A 15,312-nucleotide genomic window follows, 5' to 3' on the forward strand; every position below is an offset into this window, starting at 1 on the left:
CTAATCACACAGATTTACATATACACATAATTAAATCATAACTTGATTACAAATTACGTCATAAAGGAAAACGTCCCTAGCAGGCGGAACAGATATGACAGCTTGTTACACAAAAGAAAAGGGGCAGGGTGAAAGTGAAAGAGCGCGAAGACTGAGGAACAAACGGTGAAGCTGTGCTATCGTAAATACAGTATCTTATGCATTCTAAATTACCATACCATTCGCAACCAAAGCTCACGCCGACGTTGGCTTCGTTCTGTAGTTATTATCTGAACCATTCTGACATCGGACCGTCGTCCTCACGTCCTCGGAACAGGAGGTTATATTGTCGTCAAGGGCTTATATAGGAAGGGAGAGGAGGGCGTGTTTGAAAAGTTTTATAGCCCCTGTCCCTTCACAGGGGCGGGCCACTGATTGAGCAGAGCCCTATCTTATGAAACCCAAATCTCACATTTTAGAAGCTAAAATCACATTTCATCCCATCACGAATAATTTCATATTCAAACATTTAATTGAACAACAATTCCATGTGAATCCAATAACTCTGATGTGTAGACTTTCCACTGTAGAGTTTATGTCATCTTATCATTCATGAGAATGTCTCAGATGACGACCGAACTGACATCATATTCATTAAGTACCACCACATATGTTCAATTGGTCGGATTACCAGAATATTGTTCATTTCCCACCACCTTCTGATGTTCCCAGAATCTCTATGTTAACCAAGGGTTTTCAAATGTAACATCTGTAGGGTAGAGAGAGGAAAAAGGGGGAAAGAGATATTTATGACTGTCATAAACCTACCCCCAGGCCAACGTCATGACAACATGCAAAAAAAAAAAAAACTAAAAACTAAAACGCTTCTGTAATCGTTACTGAGAATGTTGTTGAAGTAATGTGGTCTGTTGGTTTGGCAGTAGTAAATTCTAAAGCTATTGAAAATGCTTACAGAAGTGTTAGAGGCAGAGGGGAACATTAATGTTCCCTCCTGAATTCTCTGTTATGCTATTGCACATTTTTTATTAAACGTTTTAATATTGTATAGTGCTCACATGTTGTGTTACAAACTGGATCAAATACTTTCTTTGTAGTAGGGAAAAACAAAGAAATATGCTTATTGCACCCAAAAAGCTTGGAAATAAGTTTCAGTAGCAACAGCTTGAAAATATTGATTATGTCATCTTTGTTACAAAAATATATTCATTTATAAAATGTCTGTGTTCTAAGCTCAATCAACAATATTAACAATAACCGGCTGACAAAAGTTCATGACCACCACAGCCCTACCCACTACAGGGTCAGAGTAACTCTATTGGTTTGAGCAAGGACTACAACATCACTTCAAGTAACTGTACTCTGATATGGTAGCACAATAGGTTTCCACCAAAGTTTGAGTAATAACAGCACATTGGTGTTTACAGTGTAAAGCGAATAGGGTGCCATTTTAGGCACATCCCATGTCAAGTGTTGTGACAGTATGAGCTGGGTAAAGACAGGGTCCTGTCTCTGTGAGAGTTGTGCTAATGGTCTGTTGAAAGCAGACCACTGTATAGAGGGAGTTTTTAATGAGAATAAATGGCTTAGTGAAAGCCTGGCTGTTCTGTCAAAGTGTCCTGTGACAGTGAAGCATGTCAACTTTTTAAAACATACCAAACTCCCCCCTCTCTCAGAGACCTAGTACCCACTAACCACTGCTAACATCTGTTGTGTCGGAGAGACATGAAACATTTTACATTTATAGTATATTTTCGTCATTTTGCAGACGTTCCTACCCAGAACTACTTACAAGCAGTGCATTTAAGGTCAGGTGAGTAAGATGACCACATTTGACAGTCATTGCAAGTCAAACCTCCTACAAAAGCAGCTATCAGCAAAATCAGTGCTAGTTTGAAAGACAAGTACCACAGTAAGGTGTTTTTGTGCATCCGAAATAGCACACTATTCCATATGGGCCCCGATCAAAAGCAGTGCACTGTATAGGGAATAGGGTGCCATTTCAGACACAGCCAGTACCTCCCATGCTTCACTTCAGCTCTCAGTCTGGCCTGTATGACTGGGATGTATTCATTTGAGCCGGAATCCCTTTTTCCACTTTGTATCAAATTGACAACCATCTGGGGATCCGTAGGAAAATGGCCTCACGTTGAATAGTTAAATAGAGTTGAGGTGTGTGCGTGTGTGCGTGTGTGCTGAAGAGATCGGGAGAGGAAGCGACTGTCTGGCAGCTGTAATAATGTGGCTGCTTGAAATGCATTGGCACCATTCAGATGCATAATTACAGTGGGCAAGGGAGGTCTGTAAGCTCCCACTTTATATCATGTAATAACATTGAGCTCAAACCATGTCCTTTCAGAACTGATGTTTCCATATTGTGTGGACTCTATTATCATATTTCAATCTCTTTGTGTGGTGGATGTGTCTATCGAAGGTGATTCACAGGACACGGTGAATAGAAGGCTTTGGTTCACAACACTATTAAAACACTATTGTTAACATTTCTGATATTTACCAATGCACCCTCATAGGTTTCTGAAAGGAGATCACCAAGAATTTGTCAGCCAAAAACCAACAGATTGTGATCACATTAATCTGGTGCCAGCCTCTCTACACTTACATCCTGGTAAGACTAGGGCTGATTTCATGGTTTTACTGCTAACCTACAAAGAATTACATGGGCTTGCTCCTACCTACAATATCTCTCCAATTTGGTCCTGCCGTACATACCTACTCGTACGCTATTGTCACATGACACCGACCTCCTTATTGCCCCTAGAATTTCTAAGCAAACAGCTGGAGTCAGGGCTTTCTCCTATAGAGCTAAATTTTTATGGAATGGTCTGCCTACCTATGTGAGAAAAGCAGACTCTGACTCAACCTTTAAGTCTTTATTGAAGACTCATCTCTTCAGTAGGTCCTATGATTGAGTGTTGACTGGCCCAGGGGTGTGAAGGTGAACGGAAAGGCACTGGAGCGATGAACCGCCCTTGCTGTCTCTGCCTGGCCGGTTCCCCTCTCTCCACTGGGATTCTCTGCCTCTAACCCTATTATGGGGGCGGAGTCACTGGCTTACTGGTGCTCTTCCATGCCGTCCCTAGGAGGGGTGCATCACCTGAGGGGGTTGAGTCACTGACGTGATCTTCCTGTCCGGGTTGGCGCCCCCCCCTCGGGTTTGTGCCGTGGGGGAGATCTTTGTGGGCTATACTCAGCCTTGTCTCAGTGTAGTAAGTTGGTGGTTTGAAGTTATCCCTCTAGTGGTGTGGAGGCTGTGCTTTTGCAAAGTGGATGGGGTTATATCCTCCCTGGTTTGCCCTGTCCGGTAGTATTGTCGGATGGGGATCCATTGTGTCTCCTGACTCCTCCTGTCTCAGCCTCCAGTAGTTATGCTGCAGTAGTTTTGTGTTGGGGTCTAGGGTCAGTCTGTTGTATCTGGAGTATTTCTCCTGTCTTATCCGGTGTCCTGTTTGAATTGAAGTATGGTCCCTCTAATTCTCTCTCTCTTCCTCTCTCTCCCCTCCATGCCTCAGGACTACCTGGCCCGATGACTCCTTGCTGTCCCCAGTCCACCGGGTCGTGCTGCTGCTCCGGTTTCAACTGTCCTGCCTGCGGCTGTGGATCTCTGGCCCGTTCGCCGGATGTGCTACCTTGTCCTGGACCTGCTGTTTTTGACTCTCTCTAAAGCACCTGTGTCTCTAGCTCTGAATGTTCGGCTATGAAAAGCCAACTTACATTTACTCCTGAGGTGCTGACCTGTTGCAACCTCTACAACCACTGTGATTATTATTATTTGACCCTGCTGCTCATCTATGAACGGTTGAACATCTTGGCCATGTTCTGTTATAATCTTCACCTGGCACAGCCAGAAGAGGACTGGCCAACCCTCAGGGCCTTGTTACTCTCTAGGTTTCTTCCTAGGTTCCTACCTTTCTAGGGAGTTTTTCCTAGCCACTGTGCTCCTGATATGCTTGCTGTTTAGGGTTTTAGGCCGGGTTCCTGTAAAGCACTTTGTGACATCGGCTGATGTAAAAAGGGCTATATAAATACATTTGACAGATTGATTGATTGGTGTGAGTAGGTAAGGAGAGTTAGGTACAGTAAGTGGTTGATTAATATTGCATCTTAGACTGTGTGTGTGTGCGTGCTTGCGTGCCTGTGTGTGTGCCTGTGTGTACGTTTGTCTCAGGTAAGCGGTTGGTTAATATTGTCTCCTAGAGTGTTGATAGCCTTTCAGCTGATTATTCCAATTAGAGTACACAGCTGGAGGAGGTGATTAATTCAACACTGTGACTGGCTCTTTTATTTACACTGGGCCCTTCAGACTGTTTATTTGCCAACCTGAGTCCATGGAACAGGATACAAATTGCAATCAATTCCCTGTGTAGTGCACTACTTTTTACCAGATCCTCATGGGTGCCCTATTGGTCGCCATGCAAATAGCTTTCACTGCCTGTTAAATATGTGCAGTGATAAAGGAATATAGCTAATTCAATAGTTTTTTCAGACATTTAGCATTTTGGTGTGAATCTGCATGTTTACTCAAGTGTTATTTTGACACTCTCAGTGTAAAATTAAGTATTTTTCGTGATTCACATAGCAGTATCTGTCTATGTGCCTGACCAGGAAAAACACGAGGCCCTATTAGAGCCCATAAATAGGGCCCAGAGTTTTCCCTGGCCTGTAGGGAATCCTATCCTCATTGTAAATTGTATACGCTGCCAAGACGAAAACACAAGCTTTCTTTTGTATATCTTTCCCCCTGTCTTTCACTCCCAGTAATGTGTGTTTCCTCTGAACTTGTATAATTCTCTCCCCAGAGGACAAAGTTCGTTCCACATGAGTTTGCCTCCTAATAACCAAGCCCAGTCCGGGCCAGCCTTCTTACCAGCCTCCCTGTGAGAAGTCCATTAAGACCAAGTCGTGCATAGTAGATGTAACATTAGGTCTGCTGGGCTGCTAAGGAGAGACCGGAGCCTGAGAATACTGAATTAATCAGAAAGCCAAATCATGTTTTTATGATTATGGAAACCCAGATGGGATAGGATGCTTTATGGGATATTTGGTAGCATTTCTGTCATTACGAGCATGGTACTTTAAGACTCACACAATACAGAATATTTCCAGAAATGAGTACACTGTGGTGATCCTAGATATAACAAACATGTGTATCTCAGAGGCCTTTTACTACACTACATAGTTAAAATGGTGAAGAGGGAGAATTCTGCTCTTTCTGTATGGAACCCTACAGTAGCTGTCCTTTAGGAACAGGCTCTACAACATCTCTTGAGTGATGCCCTTCCAGAAAGAGAGCCTCTCGTCCCATCCCTTCCCATTCCTTCCCCTGATCCTTCCTTCCTTCCTTCCTTCCTTCCTTCCTTCCTTCCTTCCTTCCTTCCTTCCTTCCTTCTCCTCTCTCAGCTTCTGTTCTATGTGCTTCATTAGTCCCGACAACATATCCATCCCGCCACTCCGCCGCCACTGCAACGCTCCTCGCCTCGTCTGGCATGGCACGGGGGAAGAGGTAGAACCAAGGACATTGTCAGCATCTGGGGGGTGCGGGATGGGGTAACAGCACCCCGCCAAACAACGCAGTCATGTGTGAAATCACCTCTCTTCCGCTTAAAGGGTTTACATGGATTTTTAATGATGAGCCCGTATCTTTTATATGCCAAATATACGGAATGACTTCATTCCTTTAAATGCATATTTAAAGATATGGAGGAGGATGGTACTATGACAAGATGAATGGTTATGTGAGATGGAAAGGGAGCCTTCCTCCTCTTCGGTAACCTAAGTAACATTGAACCTGACGTGGAAGAGAAGAACCCAGGCCTCATCATGTATAATAAGGGAAGGGGTGTAAGGTTACATTAAATGACCTATTTGCTCATGCAAAGCAATAAACCAAATGCCAGGAAAGGATTTCAGTTTTTGAACGAATGGATACATACCACAAACAAATTGAAATCTCTCAAAACATGCAAATCTATCAAATGTATACATTGTATTGATGTAGCTGCTATAGCAGAACAACATCTAAGCTAGTAACCAAACAGTATTAGGAGACCTCTGCCTCCCCCCTTCTCGTACAGGTACTGCCCAGCGATGGGAGATTACGCTCGCATGAAACTCCATCAGGAGCAGCGCAGCATGAGCCTCCATCTGTTTAGCACAATGAGAAACCCTCACCTAGTGTAGACGGCCCCGCTGGAGGGAACATGGAGGGAAGTCCCAATCAGATAAATCACCTCCCCTAAATGCCACTGGGAATTACTGTGTGTGTGTGTGTGTGTGTGTGTGTGTGTGTGTGTGCGTGTGCGTGCGTGCGTGCGTGCGTGCGTGCGTGCGTGTGTGCGTGCGTGCGTGCGAGAGGCCATTAGACATTAGAGTGATCTGAGACAGAGATGCTGTAAGCCTAATGTCTCATCTGGCTGAATGTGGCTGGGGATGTGTTCCAAATGGTACCTTTATTCACTTTCAAGTGCACTACTTTTGACCAGGGCCCATAGGAGTGGGGATAATCTTTCCCATCCACAGCAATATGACTTTATACCTGAATTAGGGAAAAAATCATTAAGTCATCATAGAACGGAATGTTTAGATTTTTTATTTTAGGACATCAGATGACGGTCAATGTCAAAATCTAAACATTTGTGGTCAACAACTTCCTCAGCATTGCGTCATTTGATAGCTCCTCATACCTTTAATATGCCATGCCTAATAGCGAACATCTCTCTATGGGACAATTGTTTTGGAAACAGGGAAATGGTTGATAGCCTTTTGAGATTTTGCTGTGGTAGAAAAAAAAGAGCATGTAAAAAGCTTTGTCAACAGATTTCAAGGACCAGTGTGGCCATATGGAAAGTTAATGTACTTGGCATTTTCAACTAAATAGCCTTGTGTCTCATGCAAACTGTTTCAACTGAGAAGTAAGTGCTCTTTATAATGAGTACATTGGAAATGGGACTTTTCACAGAAAGCTCTAAATAACGCAGGTATTAGTCAAGTAATAACTTAGAAGTTCAAGAAAGAAAGAAGGGAAATAAAAAAGCAACCCCTCCCCCTCCACACACAGAAAGAAAGCTAAGCAGAGTTTTAGTCATCTCAAAGGCTCCAGACCCGTTGACAGCTGAAAGTTCTGCTCAGAAACAGATTGTCGTCGTGAGGTGATTTGTCACAGAGGACCTGGCGTGTCTCCATTCAGAATGAGACGCCTCACAGACGACGCCACTGCCTGACCCCCCCCCCAGCCGCCTGCCTAACCACACTGACAGGATTGTCAGAGCTATTTGTCACAGCTGTGTTTAGTGATGGGATTGGTTGTACCCTCTGTGCCCTCTCCTTCTCCCAGCCGCTATAAATGCCAATGGTTCAACCTCTGGAGGTTAATCAAATTACCTGCTGCTGGTGGCTTTAGAGGCTCTTATATTTTCTCTCTTCTCGTTTACCTTTCATGAAATTTAAAAGCTGTATTAAAGGGGATGAAGACAGAACATGGTGGCCTCTGTGTTGTACTGTCAGGGAGAGAATAGAAGGGTATCACTCCTGTTGTGGAGGATGGTGGGGAGACATGTCACTGTGTTTGAAAGGGATTTGGTCGTCCCTGGATCGACTCAACGTCTGCCGAGACACTGACTAATAAAGACTTTAATATAAGTTTGGTGTCTAACTATCTCCCCAAAGGAACATTTATGTTGGTGCAGGGAAGTCTGTAGTACCAGGAACAATGCATGTTTACACTGACAACTTTTGGTTCCTTAAAAACGTTTAGATAATATCCCTATTCCCTATTTAGTGTACTCATTTTGACCAGGACCAATAGGATACATTATTTTTTGTACAGCTATTACTGTGCCTGTCTGTGACTTCCCAATAGGCAAGCACAGTCAGCACAAAACACCCTGGTGATAAAGCTCTAAGTCCTCAGAAACTGATCAATTGCAGCGTTTTCCGTGACACAGGGATCATCTGGCTGTCTCAGAGCATACTGTAGAGACGATAAAGCTCTGTTATAGCAACTGTGGTATTGTAGAGGAGAGGAACTCTGTTGTATACTGTTGTACACTGTGTTAGTGTGTTTCTATTCATATACTGTAGCTCCACAAACCAGACATACAGTATCTACTGTATTTTGTGCCTAAATGGTAATTTAATGAATAATGGTTGTATGCATGCAGGCCTATTCACAGCTCTTCCCGGACCAGACGTATTCCGTGCCTTTACTACGTGGGCATACGGAAGAGTAAACGCTGACTCAGACAAACTTATCATCATCTGTTCTCAATATGTGTGTATATATGTGTCAATAACCCATTTCAGACATTGGCCCAGGAAAATGTAGGACATTCTTTCTGAAATGAGATCCTCTATGTGACAAATCACTCCATTATATCGACACAGGCAATCAGTGGACATGTGTTCAGTTACTTAGAATACATTTAGTTTCGCCAGCTTTACAGCAGAATTATATGGGAAGTCATGGTATCGTTTTCGAGTTGCAATCTGCTTTTCTTGTTAAAAGAAACGTCAGCTCACCAAATTACAACCAGGTAAAAATGTTTTCAATAACTATACGAACGGACCATGACAAAAATCATCAGGCAGATGTCTTTTCGACCAGTTTTGCCCACTGGCTCCAGAAACAAATAAAGAGGTGTATGATGATGTTTTCTCATTAAAGGGACAAATTTATGATGTCACTCATTCATGTGCTGGTATGAATAACACATCGTCATGTGCCAGTTGGTTTGGGGTGTCTGCTCTAGCAGGGGAAGTGACAGAGACAGAGATCCATGGCCACCTCTGGGTTCGTTGACACTGAGAACACGACGTCATTATTGGTTTATCCGATTTTCTGAGTAAAGCTGAAGGTGGAGAGTGGTGTATGTTGAGTCATGTTTTCCATTCAGCGTCACTACGTCAAGGGAAATATAGCATTCTTTCTCTAACAAAGATATCGAAATATATTTCAGGATGTTGTGTATCTTTCACTTCCATGTTTGCTCTCTCAAGAACCTCAAGGGGGGTAGACCACTGGTTTGTATACATGATGATGTCTCCTCTGTAACCATATCAATATTGAGTTCATACAGTATGAATGACACATTGCAAAAATACTATGCATATGTTGTGCATAAAACGGACAAAATGTAATCGTCACTTGTTTTGGGTGGCCATTGGCTCAACTTACTCCAAGGCAAACATTTTGACTATATTAGTCCACACAGATATGAGGATACACTTTCATGCTAGGTTTAAATCCTCATATTGTAGATGATATAAACCCCAACTGATGGACAGAACAATCTTTAAACTATCGAAGTCTGTTTTAAAACAAGCATAATGAAACCTCAAACACAATAGATTAATTTGACTTTGTGAAAATCAATTTTTTGGACCTAACTTGCTTACGACTTTTTCTATTTGGTTTCTTCCTTCACAGACTCCATGAAATGATGACCTCTACCTAAATATTTGGTCACATGATTCATTTTCTGTATGGTTTCCTAGAAACTAGTGATGGCTCATTTAACCCTTTGGTTCAATTTAGCCCAAAAGGGATGATGCTTTTACATATATTTCTCCAACTGGGTTGAAAATGAACTTTCTTGAGCACTTACTATAATATACAGGAAGTCATAATATGACCTTAAATAAACCTTAACCATTGTGGTTAAGCACCCCTTGCTTTTGAGGTACGCTATAGGGCCATCTACATCTGTTGAACGTGGTTCGTACAGGCAGGCTCTTGCAATTCTATAACTTGGAAAAGCAAATGATTTAAGTGCAAATAGTCTAAACACATGGACTAAAAAACAAGAAAGTACATTCGTAAAGTATGTGAGGAACACGTAATCTGTGGTTAAATTGGGAGGAAGGAGCTGGAACGGAGTCTCATTGTATGAGGATATGGGGAAAACATGAATACAGTGAAAATCAATCAATTAATAGATTTCTATTCAGAAAATGATTATGAAACATGACCAATTATGGGTACAGTTCCATTATGCCACCAGCTCTCCAGTATTATATAATGACTGTTTTACCCAGAGAATTTAAATGTCATAGTGGCCATTTGTCTGTGAGAATAAACACTATTGAAGCCAGAACACTGTTTCAGCTAGAACACTGTTGAACCCAGAACACTGATGAACCCAGAACATTGTCGAACCCAGGTTGTGTGTGTGTGTGTGTGTGTGTGTGTGTGTGTGTGTGTGTGTGTGTGTGTGTGTGTGTGTGTGTGTGTGTGTGTGTGTGTGTGTGTGTGTGTGTGTGTGTGTGTGTGTGTGTGTGTGTGTGTGTGTGTGTGTGTGTGTGCCTGTGTGTGTGTGAATGTGGTCGGAATGCTGGCTAAATACATGCCTACGTACATTGGTGTAAAGTACTTAAGTAGAAATACTTATCTGTACTTGACTTTACTACTTATATTTTTGATTACATTTCCTTTTACTTCATGACAATCCTAAAGAAAAGTATGTACTTTTTACTCCATACAGTTTCCCTGACACTCAAAAGTACTCGTTACATTTTTAATGGTTAGCAGAACAGAAAAATGGTCTAATTCATACACTTATCAAGAGAGCATCCCTGTCCTTCCCTACAGCCTCTGATCTGGCTTTGTTTTGTAAATTATGTCTGAGTGTTGGCTATTGGTAAATGTAAAAATCAAAGAAAATGGTGCCGTCTGGTTTGTTTAAAACTAGTTAGGGATAGGCGGGACGCAAATGTCTCAACTGGCCAATTGCCAGGGGAAATGCAGAGCGCCAGATTCAAATAAAATATCATGAAATTCAAACTTTCATTAAATCACACATGTAAGATACTCAATTAAAGCTACACTCGTTGTGAATCCAGCCAACATGTCAGATTTTTTAAATGCTTTTCGGCGAAAGCATAAGAAGCTATTATCTGATAGCCTGCACCATCTGCACCAAGGAAAGGAAATATTAATAATATTCACTTTTACTTGAGTCATTTTCAATTAAGGTTACTTTTACTCAAGTATGACAATTGGGTACTTTTTCCACCACTGCCTATTTACAGTCTGATGAACATTAATAGACACTGGTACTGTACGTACCCCTCTGCTCAGGATAATCAAACAGCCTCGAGGGCACAGAGAAGAAAAAAAAACACTACTAAATATCGCATTAATTGACATTCAGCAGGGGTCACAGGGTGGGTGTGCGTTGGCTGTGCTGACATTTTATTCTGGAGTCAGTCTAAGGCTGCATCCCAAATGGCACTCTGTTCCCTTTATAGTGCACTACTTTTGACCAGCACCCTATGGGCACCAATATTTGCAGACAACTGGAATTAATATTTTGGCATTCTGCAGCAGGCCTTATGTGAGAATTAATAATGCAACTGATAACCTAATACTCAGCCATACTCAGCGCAGTGGAGAGGATACTGTGACGATATCTCTGCCTCGCTCTCTCCCCACCTCCCGTAGATGGAAGTGGGATTTCAGCAATACCCAGGACCAGGATATCCAGGTTTAATTCATGTCTTGAGGCTCTTCTAAATTATGCACTTACACACAGTGGTCTGGTGTGTGTTTCTGTGCATGTGTGCGCTCGCAAGTGTGTACACTAGTTGTGTGTGTGTGTGTGTGTGTGTGTGTGTGTGTGTGTGTGTGTGTGTGTGTGTGTGTGTGTGTGTGTGTGTGTGTGTGTGTGTGTGTGTGTGTGTGTGTGTGTGTGTGTGTGTGTGTGTGTGTGTGTGTGTGTGTGTGTGTGTGTGTGTGTGTGTGTGTGTGTGTGTGAGTGAGAGGAGAGCGCTCAGGCTTCCCCTTAAAATGAATGTGACATGATAACTATTGATGTGATATGATATGCTCATTGACTCTACTGACCTCGGAGGAGAAACCACCACTTTTCTGCTGCCATGTATTCACACCCTGGAATAGACACAAACACATTGCATGAATCCAGACCAATGAACTAACACAAACAGATTTATCTGGCCCTATACACACTGAAGTTGTACAACCCATGTACAACACATTTGGCATACAACCGTTGTGATACGACAGAGAGTTTTTCTGCGCAAAAGTAATTACATAAGCGTTGTGGAGAGCGAAACACCGCACAATGGTTGGGTAAACATTTTTTGGGGTGAGGCAAACTCTCCGTTTTGTCACCCTAAAAAATATAACTTCTATCACAACCATTGTGGCAAATGCTTTGCACATTCTACAGCAGAATTAGAAATTAGAGAGAAGAATCTTGAATGAGGAAGATAAATGGTTGTCTTGGTTCGTTGATTAAATTAAAACAACATGTTAACTGTTATGATCTTGATGACCTTTACTAAAGTGAAACTTGTTAAATGAGTGACCGGCACTGAAATGAAGGGGAAATAGAATGTAACAGTGGTGTTTTGTATTTGCTATTATACGAGTGGATATATACAGGTGTAAGAGAAATGAAATGAAAAGTATTGTTATCAGGAATTCTCACTGTGTGCGTGTGTGTGTCCAAATGGATAGCCTATGTGTTGACTTTGTGGTTAGAAGCTGAAGTGTATTACAAAGAAATGCTTTGTATGTAATACATCCTAGCAGAATCAGTCCCGGTGAAGGAGGAGACTGCAACACAAATCATTCTCCCCCACCAGCAGGCATCTCAAGTGGATACATTCTGTTAGGAGACCCAACTGACACAGAATGCATCCCAAATGGCACCCTATTCCCTATATAATGCATTACTGTTGACCAGGGCCCGTAGGGCTCCCGTCAAAAGTATTACACTATTTAGGGAATACGATGCCATTTGTGATGCAGAACAGTGATCCTACTCTGGCAGTAAATGGCATTTCACTGAGCGAAGGGCGTATTCCTGTACCCAGCCTTATCCTGCCGTATCCTCCACAGACTGCATTAAAATGGGAAAATAAAGTCCAGACTCATTACCGCGCTGTCCTTGACAGTGAGTGCGTACGCACCTTGAAGAGCCATGTCACGCTGAAGTAGTTTTAATAGAGGCTAATCTATTTAGGACAAGGTTTTAACATCACCAAGCTGGTTATAGTGTGTGTATGGCACAGGGAGATAGATACTAATAATGGTGCTGGGAGTCATTGAATAAAAGTTAGGCAGGGATATGGAGGGATATGGCCTGTGTCCCAAATGGCACTCTATTACCTTTCTAGTGCACTACTTTTGACCAGGGCCAATAGGGCTCTTGTCAAAGTAGTGCACTATTTAGAGAATAAGGTACCAAATGGGACACGCATAGTATTTATAATTCATTGTGTTGTCTGAAGTTATTGATTAAGACGATCCATCTCCTGTCGGCCAGGGGAAATTATTCCGAGATGAAAATCAAAAGAATGTAATGTAAAACTGAAGAGGTGAGTGGAAATAGAGCTGAATGATAATACCCTCCCTATTCATAGAATACAGCTAATATATCTAACCAGTCATATTGGGTATTTACTATGGGAATGAGGTGTATTATAGTCTATGTGAGTTAAGAATTCACCCCATGATGTGCTACAGATCTTAATTTGATCACTCTGTTGCAGTATAACTTTTGCACGACATTTTGAACATGTGGTGTATTTGATGTTTAAAAAGGCTCCTGAAGACTGTAATTTCATCTTTTTATTTTCCCTTACAAACAATGTCCATGATTAATAATCCACATAATAATTCACATTTTCTGTTGCTGCAGCATTATTAACCTAGCTCAAATTAAGATCCTACATCTGTACATGATGCTAATGTTTTTTTATGTGTGTGCAGATTGTATATTGTACATAAGAGTGTTTGTAGACTGAAATTGTTTGGGTTTCTTCTGAGTTGTACGCTCTAAAATCTCATGTTTTGATTAAAAAAGCAGCTCTTAGTTCTTGAAGACGTTGTATTGTTTCACGTTACGTACAACCACTTTAGAGATGATCTCTGAATATTTCTGAAGCCACAGCCTGGTCTTAAAGTCTAGTCATAACATAGTATGATTTACATTTAATATGTTATGTCTACCCCTGAGTCCAGGTTGGGAAAGAAGTGGGTAGAAGTTGCCCTGTGCTCTTGCTCTGAATGCAGCAGGAGAAGTAGCCAACCTGGCTTGTGTCACCACCAGAGGAAATAGCTCGTTTGCTAAGCGGCTAAGCCCTGCATTTAGATATTGATTACGGCCTATCGTCGCCCCCTTGGAGATCAGGCTAAATTACCCTCCTCTTAATTGGGACTCGCACTTACGTAGAACTACTCCGCTGTGAGGGGAGATTTAAAATTCCATTAGCGTCAACTCAATGACAGCTCTGCTCTGCGCTCGGCAGCGAGAGAGCAACGTCTCGGAGACGGGTCTCGTCTGATCCGCGTCCAAAATGTTTAAAGGTAATTGAGGATAAGAATGCGGCAGTGGCAGCAGAAGGGTGGAAACCAGTGGCTCGCTAATTACAGATCGAAGCTGTGTCTGAAATGGCACCTTCTTCCCTAATTCCTATGGGCCCTGGTCAACAGTAGATCACTATATAGGTAATAGGGGACGAAATGGCACATTCTTCCCTAATTCCTATGGGCCCTGGTCAACAGTAGATCACTATATAGGTAATAGGGGACTATTTGGGTGCTATACAAAGCTGAGCCTTAGGAGGAAGGTCCTCACTCATCTACAAGAATAGGGAAATATATATGAGCCTCATGGACTGTAGGTACAAATTATTGATTTCTCCACCACTGTGTAGTTCATATAATTACTAAATGTCATTATTTGCACTTGAGGACTTTCGTATTTCAGCTGAAGTCATGTTATGACAGATATAGTCCGCTTCCCAAATTACACCCTATTGCCTGTATAGAGTACTACGACAGTAATAATCTCTCTTGTAACTGTCCGTAGTGTTATTTGCTGAGCAAATACATCTCAGTAAGTAAGTCATGCTTTACAGTGATAACACAACAAACATAATTATACACATGATTTAAGCCATGTACTGTATCAGACCATCTGCTGCTGTTGTTTTGTGAATATGAAGGAAGGATATTAATAATGACAATCAGTGTCATAAACCTCACTCTTCTTATTTGAGGTGATCTCCATCTGTCCCTCTCTCTTTACCTCTATCTCTCTTTATCTCCATCTGTCCATCTCTCTTTACCTCTATCTCTCTTTATCTCCATCTGTCCATCTCTCTTTATCTCCATCTCTCTTTATCTCCCCCTGTCCATCTCTCTTTATCTCTATCTCTCTTTATCTCCATCTGTCCATCTCTCTTTATCTCTATCTCTCTTTATCTCCATCTCTCCATCTCTCTTTATCTCCATTTCTCTTTATTTCCACCTGTCCATCTCTCTTTATCTCC

This window comes from Oncorhynchus gorbuscha, unplaced genomic scaffold (assembly GCF_021184085.1).
Source record: "Oncorhynchus gorbuscha isolate QuinsamMale2020 ecotype Even-year unplaced genomic scaffold, OgorEven_v1.0 Un_scaffold_10:::fragment_2:::debris, whole genome shotgun sequence".
NCBI classification, from domain to species: domain Eukaryota; kingdom Metazoa; phylum Chordata; class Actinopteri; order Salmoniformes; family Salmonidae; genus Oncorhynchus; species Oncorhynchus gorbuscha.